At 41.1% G+C, this 8,009-nt stretch overlaps 1 long non-coding RNA gene across 2 annotated transcripts; it reads left to right on the forward strand.

Annotated features, from left to right (window-relative positions):
* The first annotated feature begins 647 nt into the window (after nt 1–647).
* LOC125294103 lies at nt 648–3,450 on the forward strand. 2 transcript variants are annotated; one of them, XR_007193489.1, is made up of 3 exons: nt 648–698; nt 2,785–2,862; nt 3,373–3,450. It is a non-coding gene; the product is annotated as an uncharacterized LOC125294103 (long non-coding RNA). The 2 variants fall into 2 exon arrangements; XR_007193490.1 differs by lacking the exon at nt 648–698 and adding an exon at nt 1,866–1,898 and having other exon boundaries at nt 2,791–2,862.
* Nucleotides 3,451–8,009: the final 4,559 nt, after the last annotated feature.

Here is an 8,009-nt window from a genome sequence, read left to right on the forward strand (position 1 = left end):
CCAACTGAAAACAACATGAAGTTCTGGTACAATTCCTCGGCAAGGCAATCCTTCAGGACTATAGGACCCCAGTAGAGCATGAAGGATCGCAGCTCGGTTGCTTTCCAACGATCTAGCTCCATCAAAGGCCGTGGTCTGCGGTTAAATTCGCTCGGTTGCTTTCCAATGATCCAGCTCCATCAAAGGCCGTGGTCTGCGGTTAAATTCGCTCGGTTGCTTTCCAACGATCCAGCTCCATCAAAGACCGTGGTCTGCGGTTAAATTAGCTCGGTTGCTTTCCAACAATCTAGCTCCATCAAAGGCCGTGGTCTTGCGGTTAGAGTGTAGGGACGTAGCTCCAACAGGTTTTGTGAAATCAGGTTAACCGTTCTGGATGGAAGCCTAGTGGTTAGATTTGTGAAATCAGGTTAACCGTTCTGGATGGAACCCAGATAGCAGTACACTCCGGACTGACTCCGCCTTCAAACTGGCAAATCCGTGTAACTGTCACCTCTGTTTTACTGTCGTGATGGAGACATTGACCCGGATCAGACACCAGGGGGCGGGAAGCACAGTCACAACTGATCTGACCAGCCGTCGAATTTTTTAGTTCTAATGATTTCGCCGACTGCCTTACCGCCAGAGCTGAGTTAGACGTTAACGGAGGGTTGGTGAACACTAGAGCTAGTGAAAAGAAGAGTTCGTTTGATTTGTTTCAGGTAAGCCTATTTGCTTCAACTATATTAGAATGAAATACATTATTTTTGCTTTCATATAATGTTAATGGATCCTTTGACGCTTACGCCTACTTTAAACTGGTCTTGGACAATTAGCTAACGTTAGCTTTTGGGGTAAGCAAGGGTTAATGAAATGTTAATTTTATCCATGTACAAATTAATTTAGCAACGCTTTTTATCCAAGCGACTTAATTTGGTCAATTTACTTGTTACTTCAGGGCTAGTCTCCCTTAGAGCAACTTAGGCTGAGATTTTTAACTCACAATTCCAGGCTAGCATGCTAGCCTGATTCATAACCGCTACCGCATCCTCTGTAAGCCAGAAAATAATTGAGATGTGTTCTATGTAGTGAGATATGTGTTTGTATGTTAAAATAATGATTTTATACAGTTAGCAGTCTAGGGTGTATCCAAGTATCAAATGAATCATGCCTTCTCCCTCCGCCCCGTCTCTTCAGCCCCAGGACTGAGGCGTTCAGGTGGCGTGACTGGCGTAACCCTGTCTGTAATCCTCCCTTTCAGTAAGGTAAGTGATAAGTCTTGTAGCACTGTTTAGCCTATGTTTCTGACATTTAAAATTCAAAACCAAAATATATTACATAAAGGTGTTATCAGGGATTAAAATTCTCGTTTGTATGACGGACAATCGCCATTTTGAAATTCGAATCCCGGTGAATTTTTCGTAATCAAAGATAACGGTCTCTCTAAAAGCTGAGCGTGGAACGCTGGATACATGCTTCACTCTAGAATCTTTAGCCCTCAGCGCAGCCATCTTGACTACATAGCGGAGGGAGCATTTTCAAACTCATTGGTATCGTGGTTGAGAAAACTGAAGCAGCAGCAATGGAAAACACACTTTACAGAGTTACAATCTAGTTATAACATAAACAGTGACAGATTCTTTGTAGTGCTGCAGCGATTAGTCGACTTATTGGCGTATTCCACCATGAAAATTTACAGAGCCGTATAGACGGTTTCAGGTCCCTAACAATGGAACGAATTGGGATGTTGGCGAGTTATTTATGTTGTGAGATATGTGTTAGTATGTTAAAAAATAATGATTTTATACTGTCAGGCCGGGTATCCAAGTATCGAATGAATCATGCCGTCTTTTTCAGCCCCAGGACGGCGTTGAGGTGGCGTGAATTGGCGTGCCCTGTCTGTAATCCTGCCTTTCAGTAAGGTAAGTGTAAGTCTTGTAACACTGTTTAGCCTATGTTTCTTATATTTCCTCAAAACCAAAATATATTACATAAAGGTGTTATCAGTAGGGCTGTAACGATAACGATTCGAAGAGCCCGAAATCGCGACATTCATATCCACGATACTGTGTCGATTGTGAAAAGGCAGAATCGCGACACACCCTTTCTAGTGTTTCACGCACTGCTTTGCAGCTTACGGGCCAAAAAGCAACCCACATCTCCTGCTTTACTTATCGGTAGTCTCGTTGTCCAAAAACAAATAAATAAATAATAATTTCATACCTCTCCTTGCTTTCATTGTAGACTATGTGTGCAACTTTACCAAACAGTATATAAGTAAACCCCCTCTCCTTGCCCCGTTCTCTCTCGCGCTCCCTCCCTCTCCTGCTCAATGAACAGCGACTTAAATAAAAAATAAAACATTACAATCGCGGAAAGCAAGGGACGATAGAAGGCGACTAGCTAAATTACTATTAAATCCGCTTTAGCATCATTAGCTATCATTACTGCACATATTTGTTTAAAACTCTTGCATTGAAGTTGACTGATCATCTCAATACCAACGTTTCCCAAAAGGGCCTGTCCCAAGGAGAACAAGTATTATCTTGAAACTTCAACACACATGGGGAAACTGAACAGTCCAATCAGTAGACTATGATAGGCTAAACTAGCCAACTATGCTACTTTGTTTACAACATTTCCAGGCTTCAACCAGACAGCTGAATTAAAGAGGTAGAGTTGTAATAAAAAATAGTAGGCCTAGGCTATAGGCTAATCTGCATAAAGTGTGCTGTCATAAATATCAGTCATTCAGAAAAATACAAAGGATATAAAATAAAAGATATTTAATAAAATGTCTGTCTTCAGCCCCAGGACCGAGGCGTTGAGGTGGCGTGACTGGCGTGAATTCGGCGTGCCCTGTCTGCAATCCTGCCTTTCAGTAAGGTAAGTGTAAGTCTTGTAGCACTGTTTAGCCTATGTTTCTGACATTTAAAACTCAAAACCAAAATATATTACATAAAGGTGTTATCAGGATTAAAATTCTCGTTAGGTATGACGGACAATCGTCATTTGGAAATTTGAGTCCCGGTGATGCACTCATAATCAAAGATAACTGTCTCTCTAAAAGCTGAATGTGGAGCAGCTGTTTTTTTTTGCTTAAATTGTTTGAACAGGGATGAAATAGACATTCCACTTTGTCTTCTAATTTGTACCCTCCATTTTCACATTTTTTCAAATTTTCTTGTTCCAAGACTAAGACTTGTCATCTTTCTCGAACAAGATTTTTACATTCCAATCTAGTGGAAGCATTACACACTGCATCACAAATCATTCATTCTCAAATTCAACTCAAATCATTAACTATCTTGATAAGGTTGAGTAATGTCATTTTTGTACAGGAAGCATTAGCCAAGGATTGTCATGTGTGCTGATTTGCCTTTCTTGTCTCAACAGGGGCAGTAAGGACAAGATCCACCCACCACCCAGTGCATGCTACATATGTGTGTGTAATAAATTGAGAGATAAAGTGTGTGTGATAAATGAAATTTAATAAACAAGTAAAATTTTGAATTTGTGCTTCTTTTCTGAAATACATTAGTACAAGGTTTTGATTTTTAGATAATTTATTCCAAGATGTTGATAATTTAACAGTCAATATACATGATCAAACTACTGGCTACTGTGTTCAACTAGGGGTATTGGATGTTACTGTTTAAAAGCTTTATTAGTAATCCTTTTATACATTTGACAATCTTAACTTTTTTTAAAGCTTGAAATTCTGAACAAATACTGTAACTCCTTGATTTGGTAGTGACATTGACTATATAGTACAAATGGGTGCCAGACGTAAAATGAGCTGGTCCGCATTTGGCCCAAATAAGGGCCGCAATCGCCACTATCGAACACTCATCTGGCCCAGATCATTATGATAAAGTGCACATTTGGCCCAAATAAGGGCCGCAATCGCCACTATCGAACACTTATCTGGCCCAGATCATGACGATAATTGCACATTTGGCCCGATCCGCCAAATAAAAACACATCCGGTTCAGAGCCGCCCCAGAGTTGGGCCAGATCATGAAAACGGATGCGGAACGGTATTGGCCCGTTGTGCCAAAAGACACCGGCCCAGGTCCGTTTTGCGAATCCGGCCCAGATCTGAAGGTGGATCTGGGCCGGATCTGGGCCAAATACATTTTGCTATCTGGGAAGCCTAGTGGTTAGACTTTTGCCCTTTACCCACTTAATTAATAGTTTCCGTGTTACCCCGGCAACAGAGGTGCATATAATCTAGCGCAGGGGTCTCAAACTCAAATGAGCTGGGGGCCACTTCTGCCAACGTCATCTGATTGGAGGGCCGGCTATTTCTGAAAATGCAATGTTCTTTTTTTTCAAATACCACACAAAACTGCAAACAGAAAGTGCAAGTGTTTTTTATCTAGTTTTAGACACCTGTGCTAGCAACCTTAGCTTATAAATAAAATAATGATAAAATAAATATTAATACAAATTATAAAACAAACAAAAGCATAAAAACGGGTATGTGTGTGTTTCACACCAAATAAAAATATTTTCCTCTCATAACTTTTTTTAAACCTGGCAAACTAGGCGTCAGGGTTAAGAAAGCAACAGCATTGGATTTTTATATCAAAATTTCAAAAGGCCATGGCTTGAAAGTGGTCAGAGATAAAGTCCTACTGTAAATGTAAAAATCTTTGAGTATAAACAAAAGTTTATGAAGGGGTAAATGTACCCATCACTGGATGGCAAGCACCTCAAATGATGCACCTTTCAGTAAATACTGGATGAACATATTTGAGCAGGTTTACTTTCCTTTTTTTCATATTACCCACATAACAAATGAACAGGAAAACACCTAAGATGTATACCAACACCTAAGATGGATATGGTTTAGTGATGTATTACTAAACCACAAGGCCTACAATAAAGTATTCTGGTCAAATCAGTTCCTATCATGGGTAATCTGAGCAGAAGTTCGTGCATCATATTGCGGGTGACTTTGTAGTTTAGAGCCCTATTTCTACTAGCCCTGCTGTCTGTACCACGCCCATTACGGACACTTTCATCAACGATTACCACTGCAACCTCCAAGCTATGTTGGGCAGAGGGTCGAAATAAGCATGGTATGCTTAGTGGACACTGTCAGATACACGCAAAGACGACCTCCATTCACAGGCGCACTGTGACTATCACTCTCAATAGGCGACGATCATAATCTCCAAAAGGATATTCTCCTTCAAAATCAAAATAGGTGAATAACATAGCCTACCTAAGACTTCATCACACGGAACGTTTTCAACATTAGGTGTAGGCCTATTTCTGCTTCAATTTGTGCAAAAACTATGGCCTGCATCGCCTGCGTCATTACAAATGCACGTCTTTATGTTTCTCGGTAATACAAGAATTTCCTGAAAACTTTGGCAGATTTTGGGTTTGAATCAAGCTCTGGATGTCTAGCACATAGTGGAGCAGAGTAGGCTACAAATGAGATTTGTCACCGTACTTGGAACTATCGTCTACTTTAATCAGTATCGTTGTTTGTCGCAATTAAAAATCTCAAGGCTGGGTCTCAAGGGCCGGATTACATTATTATTTTGACATACGTCGCGGGCCGGGTGTTTGAGACCCCTGATCTAGCGGGAACATAGAGACCATCTTCACCAACCCTGTTAAAGGCCCAAGTGTTTGCCTCAAGTGATGCTCCTCATCAATCATGTGTGAAAAACTATAGTCTGTCCTGAGCCTGACGTTTGTCTCTGGAAAAGTCATTTTATTCCTCCAGACACCTTCTTGGTCACACTTGTCACATCCAGAGTATCCGTTGTGTGATTTTATGTTCTTAACGAATGCTCTGGCTGGAGCATCACAAATAACCGAGTCAACTACCACACTGAGTCGCTTACCATTATGAACAATGCCATTAGCCAGTGTATCACCAAGTTCTTCCACAAAATGCTTCAAGTACTCAAAAATATTTGGCTTGCTTATACCACAAAAACAAGCAATAACAAATGGGGACTTGGTGTAATCACACTTGAGTAGTCCAAGTATGGGCCAGAATTGCAGCTTCAAACTTTTAAAGAGGGGAAGGCCATCTATGTTAAACTGCACAGCAAGAGTTGTGAGGTTCACTGGCAGACTCGAGGGGGTGAAATATCTTTAAGATGAAATTAAATTCTAATGATAACTTGTGGCCTAATATTCCTAATCTGTGGCTCATCATCTGGCAGTGTACAATAAGTACAAAGTTAGCACTTTAATAAACCAAAAAGGGAAGGAATACGTGGGAAAGATGCTTGCTGTGCCAGGCCTTGTCTGTACTGCATGTGTCTATTAGGACTTTGATGTAATATCGCGAACATGCAGCTGTTCTGTCGCGCCTTGCTACTTTTGCGGCTACGCTGCATTTTACTTTGATGTAATATGCAACCGCTACATTTCCTACACCCAACTGACCACAACTGAGAACTGACTACAACCTGCTTATACATTAGTCTAGTGTTTGTTATATCGTCCATTTTCGTCGGTTTATAAAATAAACCCTCGTTATTGTTAAAGCATTTCACGCCTCCGTCCTCTATCAGTCTGGTTGCCCTAGGCCATGATGGTGTGGGGGCTCGTCAAAATAAAATCCGTGTTTTTCGTCTATTTGTTTGTTTTCCGCCACTCCATTTTTATGAATGAATGGTACGCATCACATGAGTAACTCCGGTGAGTGTTTACGTTGCTTACGTTGTAACTGAGCCGATATCATCAATCTTTTTGGGGAGGGCGAGAGGTGTGCATATAAGTTTGTGTGTAATTAGTTAGTAAACTGTGGGTTGAGCAAAAATGGTAAAATATAATTATCGGACGCAATAAGGCTAATGTGATCATTGGTGGTCTCCGATAGCTGTTCAGTAGCTTACTTAACGTGTGGGTGTGTTTGTAGATACATCGTTTGCTTTGTTTCGGGGGCTGGCGAGGTGTTGGTGTTCCTGGGTAACAAGATAATTTAATAGCAATGTTATTCCCCAATTAGAACGCGCCGGCGTATGGGTTTAGGTTCCAGCGACTGCGTCTGGGCTGGTGGTCACTGCCGTGGAAAGAAAGCTGAATTGACTTTAGTCGGGATGGCTGGAACGCCAGCGGTATTGGTGGGCAGATTTCTGCTAATCCCCGGCTCTCGGATGCAGTCAGAAAATAGGGTAGATTAGTAGGGGGGTAAATGTTTAGGGGATGTGACGGCCGCCAGGCCTTGTCTGTAATGGTCTGCATGTGTCTCCCCAATTAGGACTGATGAAGTGGGCGGGGTCGCCTAGATCGCGGCCTACTTCTGGTTCTCGGTCCCGCTGTTCTGTCGCTTTGCGCCTTGCTGCTTGCTGTGCCGACTTCTGCTGCTCTATTTACTTTATATTTACTTTGATGTAACACGCAACATGCATACGCTACATTTCCTACACCCAACACACACCCGCATCACACTACTGAGAACTGACTACTACCTGCTTATACATTAGTCTAGTGTTTGTTATATCGTCCATTTTCGTCGGTTTATACAATAAACCCTCATTATTGTTTTAGCATTTCATATTGTGTTAGCATTTCACGCCTCCGTCCTCTATCACTGTCTGGTTACCCTAGGCCATGATAGCTAGCAGTGAAAAATGAGGAAGTGTTAGAGATTTGAGAAGCAAGAGAGCCGACTTATGAGACAACTACGACCTACCCCACGTGGACTGCAGTGAAAATTACACGTTTTTTAAGTTTGAGCAGCGAAACCTACTACACGTGATTGCTAGCAGTGAAAAATTAAGTTAAAGCAGCAAAGAAGCTAACTGACAAGACCACGTAAGGTTTTTTTTTTAAATGTTTTTTTTTGCTTAGTTTGACATGAAAACGTAAAAAGTAAAGGCGTAAGACTTGAGAGGAGACAATCACAGGGATTGCTAGCAGTAAAAAATTAGAAATTTGAGCAGGGAAAGAGCTGACCAACAAGACGAAAAAAAACGTTTTTTTCAGGATTATAGTCTAGTTGTTTTACAAAAAAAAAGTGATTAAAAAAAATTCAAAAATTCAATCGTTTGTCA

This window comes from Alosa alosa, chromosome 5 (assembly GCF_017589495.1).
Source record: "Alosa alosa isolate M-15738 ecotype Scorff River chromosome 5, AALO_Geno_1.1, whole genome shotgun sequence".
Taxonomy (NCBI): Eukaryota; Metazoa; Chordata; class Actinopteri; order Clupeiformes; family Clupeidae; genus Alosa; species Alosa alosa.